Here is a 16,473-nt window from a genome sequence, read left to right as displayed (position 1 = left end):
AAAATATAGTACAAAAATCCAGCACAAAAAAATGTTATACAACATAGAAATACAACACATTTTAGTGGGTTTTTTAGTCTTCATATTTTATATAGCAATATGGTACTCAAATTAAAGATAAAAAGATGCTCGATTTTACGGTGAAATTTTTATGGTATAAAAAAGTTATGAACGTTTAAAAAATGGGGGTGGAATATGTATATGTGTTGCATGTGGATGAAGAAACTACATAAATATGATTTTCTCAAGATACCTTTGCACTCCTTTTTTTTCCTACACTTTCATTTTAACCATTGATTTGAAAAATGAATAGTTAAGATTTCTTCTTATCCTACTTAGGCAAAATAAACTTTTTATTTGATCTTAACACTATAAAAGAGTAATAATTATTCAAGTTTGTAATATCGTAAATCATATATAATGATCACATAATGAATATGGCATATTTGATATAAACTTAAAAAACTGACAAACCTTCTGTGGGTGACCTTTAGAAACACCTTATGTATAGGCTAAGGGTCACTACAAGAAACAAGAGAAACAAGAGAAACCGCTAAAAACCATGATTCTCGCCGCTAAAGGTTTTAGCCGTGACATGTCGACGGTAAAGGGTCGCTGCTATTATTATGTGTCGCCGCTATTGGCCCTTCTCGACGCTATTAGTGTCGTCGCTAATAGGGGGTATTTGTCACCTTGTTGGAGTCGTCCAGACATTTTAGGTGTAAGTAAAAGGGCATGCATCTGTTAATAACTTTATCGATGAAAGATATCTCTAATGAAGATCACCAAATTGCAATCATTTTGATTTCAATTTTGTATTCGAAATCATTTTTTCTCTAGAATCTTATCTTTGAACTTCTTCACATTGATTTTTGAACACGTTATAATAAGCTTACCAAGCGTTAGTAACTTTATCAAACATGAAGTGGTTTGAATTTGTAAAAGAGGATAAAATTGGGAACTTAGCTATTTAAATGACTTCTAAAAAAAAAAAAAAAAAAATTGATTTTCAGACAATATTAAGTGGAGTGAGTGGAGCTAGAGCATCTAGATGCTTTGAATGTTAGAACATTCTTTGTGTACTTTTGTTTAGTGTTTGTCTAGATAACACGTGATGAAGACCTTCTCATTTCACCAAGTTGATATGTATGCATGATTTTATGTAGGTATCATGTATGTGAGTGGGGTGAGATATAAACGAGTGCGGGTTGTTGGGATGTATGGTGTTCAGCGTTATATATATATGCTGGATTGCATTAAATTGCGTTTGTACATAGACACAACATTCGAATCTTGGTTACTTTTTGCTATATTAGAATCCAAATTCCTCATTTTCTCGGACATTATCATACCTTCGCTACTAGAAAATAGGGTTTTTGCTACTGCAATTTCGTTCGCAAAAACGGTGGCATTTGCCCTTTTGCCACCAAAAACTCGGTAGGAAATACACACGTAGCAATTGCCCTATTACCACCTATTTGCTACCGTTTTATTTTTTGCTACTGTTTTTACCACCGTTCTGCTAACACTTTTTGTTAACATTTTGCTACCCCTTACTTTTTGTCACCATTTTGCTATCGCTTTTTGTCACCATTTTGCTACTGTTTTTCTATCCTTTTTGTACATTTTTGCTACAGTTTTGCTTTACTACTATCCTTTTATACCTACTAGCATAACATAAAATGGTTAAATTTCAAAAACATAACAAACATCCAATGTTCATCATAGAATAAACATCCAAATCAATAAAATCAAAATACACAAATTAAAACATCCAAATCAAATACACAAAGTTAAACATCCAAATTCAAACTAGAATTGTTTATAGCTATTTTGAACCGAAGTTATCCTGACGATTCAAGTCCAGCTGAGACGTGAAAGATGTGGCGTGTGGTGTCCGTATTGTATAGCAGAAAACAGTGATCATAAATCTTGGAAACCAGGATCCCGCTAATCCTGCTAGTTTGTGAAAGTAAAACTAGTTGGTTAAATTATTACAATATATGCGATAACTAAATATGATGAATGGTAGGTACCTTAGACATCCATTGGGTGACTTCTTTGACTACTCTTTGTTGGGACAAAGCAACAACATAAATCTCCATGCAGTTACAGGTGCATCGTGCAACAGCTTCCTCTATGTGGTGCATAGTGTGCAAGTTTTTCCTTTATTTCGACAGGGGTAGTGTGGATGTTGGGCCCAATCACCATAATGTTACTATACTCCTTTGTATACCCTGTTATTTATATTTGTATACGTAAAGCTATATTACGTTTTATCCACACCCCCCATACCCGTTTTCATCCCTGGCACCACTTACCTATAAAAACAATTCATTATTTATAAGTAGAGGTGCTAAATTCAATAGCCATAGTAAAGAACACAACTAAATTTTGTGACTTTCTTATGAACAATGTAAACTTATGCGATTACAGCTAGCACTCTAATTACATCAACTAACTTACAACCGTATACAAAAAACACAACTCAATCTCTAAGAAAAACTTCCAAAACCCTAAGATTATGGTTGGGTGTGAACCCTAATCGTGTTTTAGTGATGTTTTCTTCCGCCACTCTACTCCAACACGATTCTGGCAGTTATGTGATGTTTAACGAGTTGACGCATCACCCATTCTAACCCTTTTCTGACGTTCTCACTCATAACTAGGCAACCCGTTCTATCCCGCTCAACTCCAAGTAAAGACCCATCCTGGCCCGTTCACAGTTTAGTTTTGGTTTAGGTATGCCCAGAAGTTTTTCTCATGTCCATAATAACCCAATAGGTGTTCATTGAAGACCCAAATCGACCCAAAACTAGATACTCGGGTCGGATTTGCCAGGCAGATGTATGTGTATCAATGTAATCAGTCATGAAAATTACTGTACAAAATCATTCAACAACTCAAGACCATTAAAAGAAAAAAATCACAAAACAGTTTCATGGGTACCTTTGACTCTATGCTTTCTCCATAGCTAGCATACTCCTTTGCCACAACAACTAATTGTGCACTAATGCGTGATTTCAACCCCGGTAGCACTGCTTTGATATGTTGTACTAGAATCTGCAAGCAATAAGAAACAAGTAAATATGTAACTTTATCTTAAGATTGCCATCTTGATCATGAGTGACAATAGAGATAACTTCAAAAGTGCTTGACCGGATTGCAAAATATCTGGTTCATTGTTTTTGCTAGTTGAGGCACTCCATTATATCACCAAGCTGATTATAAATCTGGACCACAATAATTAGTTATCAACCGAAAAAACCATAACCACCAAATTGTTAAATTATAAAGAAAGAAATATTATACCGGACGATGTCAGAAAAATTTGTTAAACCATTTGTTCACCAAAGTAAACCAACTAAATCAAATGTTTTGCACCACCAGCATTGATAACAACTTTTGAATGATCAAGGTGGAGATAGTTTTCGAGCACTCGAACTTGGTCAGTGCTATGGTGGCTGCTCTGGTGATCTCAGCCTAGCGTTCATCAAGAAGTTGAACCAATGGTTGGATCATTTAACACTCAGTGGCCGGCGTGAAACGTTCTAGCCAAGTTCCCAACCGTTTTAACACATGGGAGCAGAAGTTTCGAGACTACTTTTTCTATAACTTTTAGCAATTGTTCAATGGACCTTCCAAGTAAAGATCTAAAACAACTGAAGGATAAACGTGTAGAAAATAAATTAGAATTAGATCTGTTGAATAGCATCTCTATGTAAGATGCTAATTTGAATAGACCGGTAAAACATGTAATCCAAATATCTTCAGCATACCTAAAGATCATCTAAGCCATCAATTGCAATGTTGAGCAAAATTGTAGGATCAGCTCTAGAGAATAGAGGTTCCATGAGCTACAATTGAATGTGATGAAATATATATATATATATATATATATATATATATATATATATATATATATATATATACCATCAATAACTTGTCATAATCCATAATTCATTTAGCTTTAAAACAAATAAATTTCTAGAGAAAATCTCTCCCTTAGTTGAAAAAATATGAAATTCCTGCCTCAAAATGACCCCTACCAATCATATCAAGAAGTACTGATTAATGCAAAATAAAGCTACAAAGAAATACAAAAAGAGGCTAACTAAAACAATCAATTATTCTTCAGAAAATCACTACAATATCCCTTGCTATTACTGTCCAAGAGGTCACCTTTTAGCATTAGTATAACAAGTACTAAAAACCTAAATGACTAGGTGTATTGTTAAAACATGTTGAAAAAAAATAAGCTGATCAAGAGCAAGTGACATGTTTGTACCACCAATCAATAAGGGCTTCTTTAGTTGTCAACTCAAGAGTTGATGAATATATATATATATATATATATATATATATATATATATATATATATATATATACACTTTTGGTCCCTTTTATCAACATCAAAAAGCACTTGCTACCTCCTAATAACCTTTTATATGATAAGCAAGCACTAGTATGTGTCCTAATAAAACTAGCTTACAAAGATTTAAAACAACGAAAACATTTCTCTATGGTGTCAAGATAACACTCCACCTCAATAGCGATCAAGCGACAAGATAACACTCCACCTCAATAGCGATCCCGTTCATCTGGATCACACCATAAACTAGAATTCCATTGACTGCACCATGGTGCTGACTACATCAAAGATAAATAAAAATGTTTGAGTCACTTGCATAAGTTAAGAAAATTTCACTAAATTTTAGTGTTATAATAATAGCATACTAATATAAAAGATTCCTAAATCCTACATAAACCTTTACTACTAAATCTAATTGTGAAATCGATGATAAATTAGGGTTAATATGTACCTTTATTGGATAATGATATCCCAAATCTGAGCCTTAACAACTTTATCATCAACACTGATGCTGCAAGTGGCGAATTCAACGCCAATGATGGATTTAGACTCGAGACTGAACTTGTTTCTCGTGAATCTAGAGAGCATAATAAAGCTATAACACACGAGTAAATATGCATTCATTAATATGTTCATGAGAATTTTTATAAAATAGTAAAGATCAACTTTAGTAGATTTCAGGAAGATCTATTGATATTACAACACTCAGTTAATATGTAACTGTTACAAATACTTATCGAAAATCGTACTTTGTGTATCATCGTCTTCCTCGAGTATGAAAAAAACCCTAGATTTCTAAATCTACAGGAAATTGCAGCTCGATTTGTTTCAAAATCATCAAAAACGATACAAAAAACACAACAAAAACAGTAATTAGAAGAACATACCGGAATCGTTTAGATTTGTTCCTGATACAAGCCCTAGATTGAGGTCGCCAGAAGCAGAATCATTATCAGGACTTGATTAACAGATGTATTGATGAATCTAGGTTTAGATTGATGGATGAATCGATGAATCTAAGGTTTAAGCTAAACAGGACATGATGAATCGAGGAACGATTATGAATGTGTGCGTGTAATCATAGTTAGATGCGATCTAATTGCAGGATTTGATTGCGACTTGGTGCAGGATTCATATACATGCGATGAGTATGTGCGTGTGATCGGAGATGAGAGATGAGGCGTAAATATGCGATGTGTGCGTGTGATGATCTAGGGCAATTTAAGACTTCATATGTTGCCACCACAATGTTTCTTATTTTGCTACAGTTTTTTTCCGTAGAAAATTTTGGTGGCAGTTGGCTTTATTTGTAGTAGTGCTTATCTTACATGAAATAGATTCTATTCGTAAACAGAAATCACACAATAGATGCGTAGTATTAAACACATGATGAAAAAATATATTTTTTTAAATGGAGAATGATAACCTACTCTACTTTAAACCAATTACACTAAGATACTTTCATTGCTCAGGTTTAAAAATGAGACAACCCCTTTAAGAGGCATGCGCCTCTACCAAGTGACACAATAGATGCATAGTATTAAACGCTTGTTGAATAAATTGTTATTGCTATTGATTAATTATCTAAACCGGTTCTTTATGTAGTTGTAAGTACACTAAATTGTTCCGGGACAAAAGAAAAATTTAAATCATTTAGGTAGTGTTCGGTATGTAGGAATGCGAGGCGGAATGCAATGGACTATTACAAGGGAATGAAAAAAATGTGTTTGGTTGGTCAAGGTAATTGAATCACCCATTACATAGGACATTCCATTCCCTCAAATTCGTTCCACCACCACTGACCACCTCTACCACCCGCTGCCACCACCCACCACCGCTCCCTGTCACCGAATATCGACGCCATTACCGATCATCGCCACCGAACATTGGCGTTACCGCCGCCACCGGACATCAATGTTACCGTCGCCACCTCTACTACCACCACCGTTACCGACCAGCATCGCCACCACCCACCACCGCCATCGACTATCGCCACAACCCATAACCGCCACCCATTGCCGATTTTATTCATTTTCTTTTCCTACCTACCAAACAATACAAGATAATGATTCATTCCGTTCTTACATGGTAACCAAACAAGACCATGGAATGAAATGAATTATTTCATTTCTTTGTCTATTCCATTACCTCGTCTATTTCATTTCCTCGTCCACTCCATTACCCCATACCAAACAGACCCTTAATTTCGTTATAAGCGGTTCATATTTCTAAGATATATAATTATTATACAAATACAGATTTTTTGTACATAAAAACTAGTAAACTAATTTATTCATTTATATTTTTAAAGATTTACCTACACATGTGTAGCTTAATTCCATAAATAAATGAAATTTGTTCATATATATATATATATATATATAGAGAGAGAGAGAGAGAGAGAGAGTGTGTGTATTGTACAATCTGGGTTAACGTACGCTGGGGAAATATAACATGCGTGATTAGTTTTATAACATGCGTGATTAGTTTTATAACATGCGTGATTAGGGTTTTTACCCCATGCATGATTTCTGATTTTGTACATACGTGATTATGTTTATGCGTGATTATGGGTTTCAACATGCGTGATTATGGGTTTCAACATGTGTGATTATGGTTTTCAACATGCGTGATTAGGGTTTTTGAGTTTTATAACGTGCGTAAGTTCCTAGCGTACACATCGTATGTTAAGGAACATTGGACGTTAACCAACCCCTATATATATGTATATATATGTGTGTGTATATATATATATATTGAATTATAGGAGTGATGAATAAACAATGCATTTCAAGCATTTTTCTCATATGTAAAGTTTTTAATATATATACAGGTACGGGATCAGGAGAAAACGCCCAAAAGTGTGAGAACGGTGAGAACGCATCCTGGCCCAACACGTGGCGCACGATCTAATTAGGGCGTATGGGCTTTTTTGTCATTTTATCTTCCGCTTTTCCAATTCCGCTTTTCACAATATTGCTTCATTTTTGGCGTTTAAGATTTTTTGGTGTTAACCAAATTCAATAATTACATGCCGTTTTAATGGTTTCATTGTATTAATATTTTGGCGTTTATGGCGTTTCCAAATCGTAGGCCATTGGAACCCCAATGGTCAGAATATCTCTCTGAATGGCTTCATCCATACTAAGTATGGCCAGGACTTTTTAGGATGATGCCCCATTGTTTGTTCTTAGATTCAAAGGCATTTTAGACAAGATGGCCCATTGTTCTATTATTTTTTTTTATACATTTTGGCGTTTGTGGTATCTTGGTGTTTTACAATCGGAAAATTATATTACAACCATAGGGGAAAAAATAGAAGCGAAAAAAATAAATTAAAAATCCTAATCGGATCTCTCTTCACAATCTTCATTGTCATCAGTCTCTCTCTTCTTTAATACTACAAGAACTGTCATCAAATATATGGCGTTTTATGTAAAACTTAACAAACCCATCGGTCTGATTATTTTGCTTCTTCGTTTGTTTGAAGTGGCTTTTGTGGATGTTTGGGGACATAGATCGATGACGTGTGGGTGGGTTTTTCGCTTTGCTCTCCAACTTGATCTTCATCTTTATAATCATCCCACTCTTCAGTGTCTTTGATCTCTTCTCCTCATCCAAGTCTTCTTCAAGAACAAAGAACACAAAATGACATATGGCTGTCATCAGTATCTTTTTCTTGAGGATTTGTCCATCTCATGCAGCAAAATCTTACTGAGTTACTCCCCTCACCTAACAATCCCTTCAGTGAAACTTCACGAAGAACAATACTGAATATCCAAGAAAGCATGTTAGCCATCTTTGATTTTTTTAATTTTTTGGTGTTTTACAGTGAGTGGTATTTAGGAATATTGGCGTTTGTTTTTTTTGGTGTGATCAAATGGAAGTTGCTGAGAGGTATCATTTTATAGGATGTCTTTGGCGCGTAGGTTAGGCGGTGTATTATTATAATAAAGTATTCGTCATTTCAGTTACTGTTTGTAATTACTGTTTTTGATAAGCCTTATCTCTGAAGTCTGTAACACGTCCCATCTTTCAAGTTTGGCGTTTTAGATTTTAATATAATATATGTTTTTGATAATAAAGTTTCCGTCGCTTTAGTTTAACTGTTTTGCAGTTACTGTTTCTAGTTACCTTTTCGAGATTTTGGCTTTTTTATTTTTGATGAGGTTTTATATAAAGATGTCACTTTGTTCTATTTTATCTTGTACATTGGTTTTATACTTTTTTTTGGGTTTTTTATAATACTTGTCCAAAGTAATTTTATTATAGTTTGGGAGTTTTGATGCGTTTTATGGCATGATGGCGTTTTCACAAGCATTTGTCTGTGTGGCGTTTTTATTATATATGGCATTGTTATTATATAACAATCAACTGGAAAAGAAAATTAAAAAAAATATAAACAATTAATCTTCCAAATCTTCAATGTCACCAATCTCTTTCTTCTTTTGAAACATCTTCACTGGCAGTTTCGACTTTCGTAAGATTCATTTTGTTTTTTATGTTTTTGAAGTAGCTTTTTTGTCGGCGTGTGGAAGCACAAAGTCTGACATCAGCCTCTTTTTCTTGAAGATTTGTCCATCTCATGCAGCAAAATGTTATTGAGTTACACCTTTCAGCTAACAATCCATTCGGCGAAACTTCGCGTAGAACAATATTGAATATCCAAGGAACGATGTTTGATTTTTTAACTTTTTGGCGTTTTACCGAGAAAAAGAACGCCAGTAAATAAAAGTACCTTAAACCTCTAAACTTGATCATGCTAAACTCAATAATGTTTTGCTGTATGAGATGGACAACATTGTTAAACCTCAGTTAAGAAAGATGTCTAACAATGTTGTCCACCTCATACAGCTAAACTTTATTGAGAACAAAACTCAATAATGTTTTTGTATGTTTTGGCGTTATAAATTGGATGGAAGTTGAGGATAAAGTCAATAAGATTTTACTCAATGAAATGGACAATATCCTCACTTAAGGATTTTGTGCATTACATTAAGCGAAACCTTACCGACAATAAAACTGAATTTCAAAGAAACGTTTTGTTTTAGAGGATATTTGATGTTTGGGTTTTTTGGCGTTTCTAAGACGAATGGTATATACTAAATATGGCGTTTGGGGTTTTGTGTGTTTTAATGGAAGATCTGAGATGTTGTATATATATAGGATGTTTTTTGGCGGTTGCTTTAGGCGAGATTTTATTATAATAAATGCTAGTAATTAAGTCCCGTCGTTTCAGTCACTGTTTGTTCAGCTTTATCGTTTAAAACAAGTTTGGAGTTTTATATCTAATGGCGTTCTAGATTAGGATGGTGTGTGCTATGTTGGTAAAGGCGGTAATTTAATGGCGTTTTATTCATGAGATGGCGTTTTGTGTAGAGAAGTCAAAAGACTTTTTTACCCTTAATGAAGCGCGCCACACTAATAAAAGTGATGTTATTTACGTAAACGCCACCGCTTCATCTAGTCCATAGATTGTTTTGATCTGACAATCCATAACCGTTCTCATACTTTTCACCGTTTTCTCTAAATCCTGACCCTACATATACATACATATATATATAGGGGACCGCTAGAATGAGAACCACCTCGAGTTGTAAGAACCGCGAGAACCACACCTTACGGGGCGAGGTGGACCAATTTTTTTTTTCAAAAACGTAGATGCATGTATTATAAACACATTCGTAAAAAAAAAAATTTTAAAAAGTTACGGAACTCGTAAACCACAAACTTGTGGTGTAAAAAACTACACGCACGGCATTTTTTTAATTTTTTTTTACGAATGTGTTTACAATACATGCATCTACGTTTTTTTAAAAAAAAAAATTGGTCCACCTCGACCCAGATCAAGTAGTTCTCGCGGTTCTTACAACTCGAGGTGGTTCTCATTCTAGCAGCCCCCTATATATATTTATATATATATATAGGGGAGCGCTAAAATGAAAACCACCTCCAGTTGTAAGAACTACGAGAACCACTCTCAACCAATCAGACAATAACACATATGCATGACTATTTTAAAATCTAAAGGGTATTATAGTCATTTCCATCATCTGCCATATATGTCTCTGTCATCTTTCATTGTCTATTTGTTTTAAAAGATCACAACTCTCTCTCTCTCTCTCTTGATATTCGATCAACATCACCAGCTCATTAATCACTCATCTCTCTCCCTCTTTTGAATCCCCACATCTTTCATCTCTCTCTATATTCAAATTCTTCACCAGCTTCATCTTTAAAGTATCATCTTCAAGAAACCACAAATCAGGTGGTTGGTCGGTGGAGGAAGTCGGGTGTGCGAGGTGGTCGGTCGGATGACGGTGGTGTGGGAGGTGGTTGGTGGGAGTTGGGCAGAGGCGGTAGGCGGTGGTTGGTGGGAGTCTTTCGACAGCCGTGGTGGTGTCCGACTACCATCGCCTGAAAACGAACCGCCATGGCCACCATCCCTTCGATGAGAGAGAAGGGGAACCGGAGAAGGAGATCGGAGAGAGAAAGAAAGACGGCGGAGCTCCGATCCGGTCAACGATGACAGAGAAGGTGGTGGTGTTTGGACGATGACGGTAAAGGTGGGGATACGTCGGAGCTCCGATCCGGTCAGCGACGACAACAAGTTTCAGTCCGGTAATCACCCTCACTTATTTCTATTACAGATCGGTAGATCTGTTAGTTCTACTTTTTTTTTTTAAATTCAAATGCTGTTGACTTTTGTTTTCTGTGACAGTAGTTATGTTTCATGGTTCACTCTAATGTTGAATTTTGTTTGGATGATGATGGTTTTTTTTTTCTTGATTAACTCTAATGTTTTTATTAACATTTAATGTTTTCATCTTGATGGATTTATTGTCGTTGACTGAAATCTGGTGGTGGAATGTGATTATTTCGGGCCAGACTCAAGTATGGTTCGAGTTTTTGTTCGGGTCAGCCGTGGGTCGAGTTTCGGGTCAGTGGGTGCGGGTTTGGTTCAACCCGGTTCGGAAGCTTCAGGTCGACGGCTCAGTCAAACCGGGTCAGATTCAGAGTTGTTCGGGTCAAGCTTCGGCTCAGTCTCGGTTTGGGTCTTGCGGTTCGGTAGCGAGTTATTATTACGTTAGTTTAGATTTTATTTAGTTAACGCGCACCGAGCTCGAACCGATACTTTAGTGACTTGTTACGTTTGGCATTTTGATAGAAATTTTATGTATTATGTTTATATTGTTGAGTTTTGAAAAGATAATGACAACTTGAGTAGTCGGCTTATTCCAAAAACAGAGGAAGCTCTGTCCGTTTTTTGTAAAAACGTAAAATGTAAATAGTTTAACGTAAAACGTAAAAACGTAAAACGTAAGACGTAAAAAGTTTAACATAAAACGTTTTTGTTAAAAAAACTTAAACCATAAACTTTTTAACATAAAACGTAAAAACGTAAAAAGTTTTACGTAGAACGTAAAAAGTTTTTAGTAAAACGTAAAAAGTTTTAGGTAAAACGTAAAAAGTTTTACGTAAAACGTAAAAAAACCGTCGCGTAAAACGTAAAAACGTAAAAAATGTTAACGTAAAAAACCGGCCGCGTAAAATGTAAAAAAACGTTAACGTAAAAACTGGCGTAAAACGTAAAAAACCGGTGCGTAAAACCTAAAAAAACGTTAACGTAAAAAACCGGCGCGTAAAACGTAAAAATCGTTAACGTAAAAATGACACGTTGAAAACGACGCGTGAAAAAGGCAGGCGTAAAAACGGCGCGTGGAAAAGCCGGGCGAAAAAGCGGCGTTAAAAAGCGGCGCGTTAAAAAACGGAGTTAAAAAAACGGCACGTAAAAAACGGCTTTAAAAAACGGCGTTAAAAAAACGGCGCGTTAAAAAAATGGCGCGTAAAAAACGACGCTTGAAAACCGGCGCGTAAAAAATTAGGCGCGATAAAAAACGGCGCGTCAAAAAAACGTAAAACGTAAAAAGTTTAACATAAAACTTAAATTGTAAAAAGTATAAAAATCTTTTAAAAAAATCAGAATTTAAAAATGTTTTTAATAAAGAAATTATGTTTAAAAAATAAAAGTAATTAATGAATAGGACAAAAAGGTAATTAAATATAATATATATAAAAAGACAAAAAAAGTAATTTTACTTAAATACCCTTTTCAATTAAAATATTAAAGACATAATAAGACAAAAAAGACTTAATATTATTTTTAAATACTTTTAATCTCATCCATCCATCATCTTGATCTAATGGCTAGAAAGTGGTTCGCGCAGTTCTTACAACTGGAGGTGGTTTTCATTTTAGCGGTCCCCTATATATATATATATATATATATATATATATATATATATATAGGGGACCGTTAAAATGAAAACCACCTCTAGTTGTAAAAACCATGGGAACCACTTTCTAGCCTTTGTATCAACAAGATGAATGGATGAGATTAAAAGTAACAAAAATTAATATTAAATAGATTTTGTCTTATTATGTCATTATTATTTTAATCTAAAAGGGTATTTAAGTAAAATAACTCTTTTTTGTCTTTTTGCCTTTATTATTTTTTTATTACTTTTTTTTTTATTATATTACCTTTTAGTTTTATTATATTACTTTTTATTATTTTAAAAGATTTTTTTAGTAAAAACATTTTTAAATTCAAATTTTTTTAACAAAGACAATTTTTTTTTGCGGGCCGGTTTTTGCACGCCGGGTTTTTTCAACCGTCGTTTTTACGCACCGTTTTTTAATGCGACGTTTTTTTAACGCGTCGTTTTTTAACGCCGTTTTTTACGCGCCGTTTTTTTAACGCCATTTTTTACGCGCCGTTTTTTAACGCCGTTTTTTTAACATGCCGTTTTAGCGTCCCGTTTTACGCGCCGTTTTTTTACGCCCCGTTTTTACGCGCTGTTTTTTTAGCGTCCCGTTTTAGCGTCCCGTTTTAACACGCCGTTTTAGCGTCCCGTTTTACGCGCCGTTTTTTAACGCCGATTTTACGCGCCGTTTTTTTAACGCCATTTTTTACGCGCCGTTTTTTTAACGCCATTTTTTACGCACCGTTTTTTTAACGCCATTTTTTACGCGCCGTTTTTTAACGCGGTTTTTTTTAACACGCCGTTTCTTAGCGTCCCGTTTTACGCGCCGTTTTTTAACGCGGTTTTTACGCTCCGTTTTTTTAGCGTCCTGTTTTAACACGTCGTTTTAGCGTCCCGTTTTACGCGCCGTTTTTTAACGCCGTTTTTACGATCCTTTTTTTTAACGCCATTTTTTTACGCGCCGTTTTTTTAACGCCATTTTTTCCGCGCCGTTTTTTAACGCCGTTTTTTTAAACACGCCGTTTTAGCGTCCCGTTTTTACGTGCCGTTCATACGGCCCGTTTTACGCGCCGTTTTTTTTACGCCCCGTTTAAATTCAGATTTTTTTATAAAATTTTTATACTTTTTACTATTTAAGTTTTACGTTAAACTTTTTACGTTTTACATTTTTTTGACGCGTCGTTTTTAACGCCGTTTTTTAACACGCCGTTTTTTACGCGCCGTTTTTTTCAACGCCGTTTTTTTAACGCCGTTTTTTTACGCCGTTTTTTTAAAACGCCGTTTTTTTATGCGCCGTTTTTTTAACGTCGTTTTTTACATGTTTTTACACGTCGTTTTAACGCGCCGTTTTTTACACGTTTTTTTGCGCGCCGTTTTTATGCCCAATTTTTTTTACGCCTCGTTTTGCCCAACTTTTTTTACGCCCCGTTTTTTTTGCGTTGTTTTTTATGTTCCGTATTTTACGGCCCGTTTTTTTACGAGCGTTTTTTTTACGGAACGTAAAAAAGTTTTACGTTAACGTTTTTTACGTTTTTACGTTTTACGCGCCGGTTTTTTACGTTTTACGCGCCGGTTTTTTACGTTAACGTTTTTTTACGTTTTACGCACCGGTTTTTTACGTTTTACTAAAAACATTTTACGTTTTACGTAAAAATTTTTACGTTTTAAGTAAAGCTTTTTACGTTTTACGTTAAAACTTTTTACTTTTTACGTTTAACGTTTTACGTAGAACTTTGTACTTTTTACGTTTTGCATTTTACGTTAAAACTTTTTACGTTTTACGTTTTACGTAAAACTTTTACGATTTACGTTTTACGTAAAACTTTTTATGATTTACGTTTTTACGTTTTACGCACCGGTTTTTTACGTTTTACGCGCCGGTTTTTTACGTTTTACGCGCCAGTTTTTTACGTTAACGTTTTTTTACGTTTTACGCGCCGGTTTTTTACGTTTTACGTAAAACTTTTTACGTTTTACTAAAAATTTTTTACGTTTTATGTAAAACTTTTTACGTTTTACGTTAAAGCTTTTTACGTTTTACGTTAAAACTTTTTACTTTTTACGTTTAACGTTTTATGTAGAACTTTGTACTTTTTATGTTTTGCATTTTACGTTAAAACTTTTTACGTTGTACGTAAAACTTTTTACGATTTACATTTTACATACGCACCCAGAAATCGAAAACTCGAGAGGTGTCTCAGATATATTGTTATCATCATCGACACCTCAAAAAAAAAAAAAAAAACCAACAAACAAAAATAAAAAAAAACGAGTGGAATCTTTAAAAAATACGATGTTTTGGCTCAGATTTTTCCGATAATCAGAGGCTGCAAGAAGGGGTTGCAGGTTCAAAAACCTACCCTCCACCATCCTTGCTGCGCCCTCGTCATCAAAGTATACGGGTTTTTTTTTGCATCATCATCGCCCAAAAGATCCAAAACATCACACAAGATCAAATCAAAATAACCAGCATCATAAAAAATCCGTCGTAAACATCAAAAGTAGCAGACAAACATCACACAAGATCAAATCCAGCATATACCCAAGATCAAATCAAAAGTAAAACCCAGCATATACCCAAGATCAAATCGAAGTAAAACCCAGCATATACCCAAGATCAAATCAAAGTAAAAACCCAATATCAAATCAAAGTAAAACCCAACAACAATAACAACCAATTTTGTGTAATTGTAACACAACAGAAACAAATTGAACCTTTGGGACTCACGAAAGGTTGACCGGTCGGCTTGGTACCAGACCAAAATCCCAAAACAAGTAAACACCATCTGGGGGAAACAAAAGCAAACACCTAGGGTTCAGGTAAGCACCCAACCACCAAGACGCTCACCCACCATCCACCACGATCGTCCCGGTCACCCACCATCCACCACGTCTTGGCACCACCGGAGATGGCGAAGGAGAAGGAGGGAACCGGAGACAGCAACGGAGGGAACCTGCCCCACCACCGGCTTCCAAACACACCACCTGCCCCACCACCTTCTCCCCACAAAACCACCGGTCACCCACCTCTGCCACACACCACCAAAAAACCCCCCACCGCCACCAACCCTAACGCCACTACCGCCAACACCGTCGCCCACCTCTACCCCACACCACCACCATCACCGATCTCTGCCTACCACCACCACCAGATTTCCGGTGGTGACAAATCGTGGTTGAATCTATATGATGAAGCGAGGGAGATGAAGGGTTGCGGCTCACCGGAGAAGATTAGGGGGGGTGTATGAGTTCCAGCCGGCGGCGATTACTGTGCAGAACATTTCGAAGGGGGCGATTACGGTATAGACGGAGGGGAGAGGGTGTTTGGCTGCGGGGTTGTCGCCGGAAACAGGGGCGATCTCCTTCTCCGATCTTTCTCTCATCAAGATGGTGGATTTGAAGAGAGAGAATATGCAGATATTTTAAAATTAATGGTATCATCAATGGAGTTTTATAAAAGGAAAAGAGAGAGAGTCTGTATTGAAAAGAAAGAGAGAGAGAGATTAATGGAGAGATGAAATTGTCTGCGTGATATAAATTTCAAAGAAAGAGAGAGGAGAGAGGAGAGAGGAGAGAGGGTGTGAATTAAATGAAGAGAGAGGGGTGAGATTAGACATTTAGGGTAAATGACCAAACTACCCTTTTCGTTGGCTGATTGTGATTGGTGGAGAGTGGTTCTCATGGTTCTTACAACTGGAGGTGGTTTTCATTTTAGCGGCTCCCTATATATATATATATATATATATATATATATATATATATATATATATATATATATATATATATATATATATAATCGGTAGGCCGTCAACAATTGTCAAATTTAGTCCTAAA

The 16,473-nt window shown here is 35.6% G+C and overlaps 3 long non-coding RNA genes across 3 annotated transcripts; 1 reads left to right on the top strand and 2 right to left on the bottom strand.

Moving 5' to 3' along the window:
• Window positions 1–2,042: 2,042 nt before the first annotated feature.
• On the bottom strand, window positions 2,043–3,869 carry LOC110886087. The gene is made up of 4 exons (XR_004869631.1): window positions 3,780–3,869; window positions 3,313–3,653; window positions 2,950–3,233; window positions 2,043–2,321 (listed from the first exon to the last, which is right to left on the bottom strand). It is a non-coding gene; the product is annotated as an uncharacterized LOC110886087 (long non-coding RNA).
• Window positions 3,870–4,406: 537 nt separating this feature from the next.
• Window positions 4,407–5,586, bottom strand: LOC118483126. The gene is made up of 3 exons (XR_004869630.1): window positions 5,260–5,586; window positions 4,824–4,967; window positions 4,407–4,650 (listed from the first exon to the last, which is right to left on the bottom strand). It is a non-coding gene; the product is annotated as an uncharacterized LOC118483126 (long non-coding RNA).
• Window positions 5,587–10,453: 4,867 nt separating this feature from the next.
• LOC110886086 lies at window positions 10,454–11,617 on the top strand. Its single transcript, XR_002562606.2, has 2 exons — window positions 10,454–10,993; window positions 11,261–11,617. It is a non-coding gene; the product is annotated as an uncharacterized LOC110886086 (long non-coding RNA).
• Window positions 11,618–16,473: the final 4,856 nt, after the last annotated feature.

The sequence above is a fragment of the Helianthus annuus genome, chromosome 10 (genome assembly GCF_002127325.2).
Source record: "Helianthus annuus cultivar XRQ/B chromosome 10, HanXRQr2.0-SUNRISE, whole genome shotgun sequence".
Taxonomy (NCBI): domain Eukaryota; kingdom Viridiplantae; phylum Streptophyta; class Magnoliopsida; order Asterales; family Asteraceae; genus Helianthus; species Helianthus annuus.
Note: the sequence above shows the minus strand (reverse complement) of the source record. Positions and strands in the feature narration are given on the sequence as shown.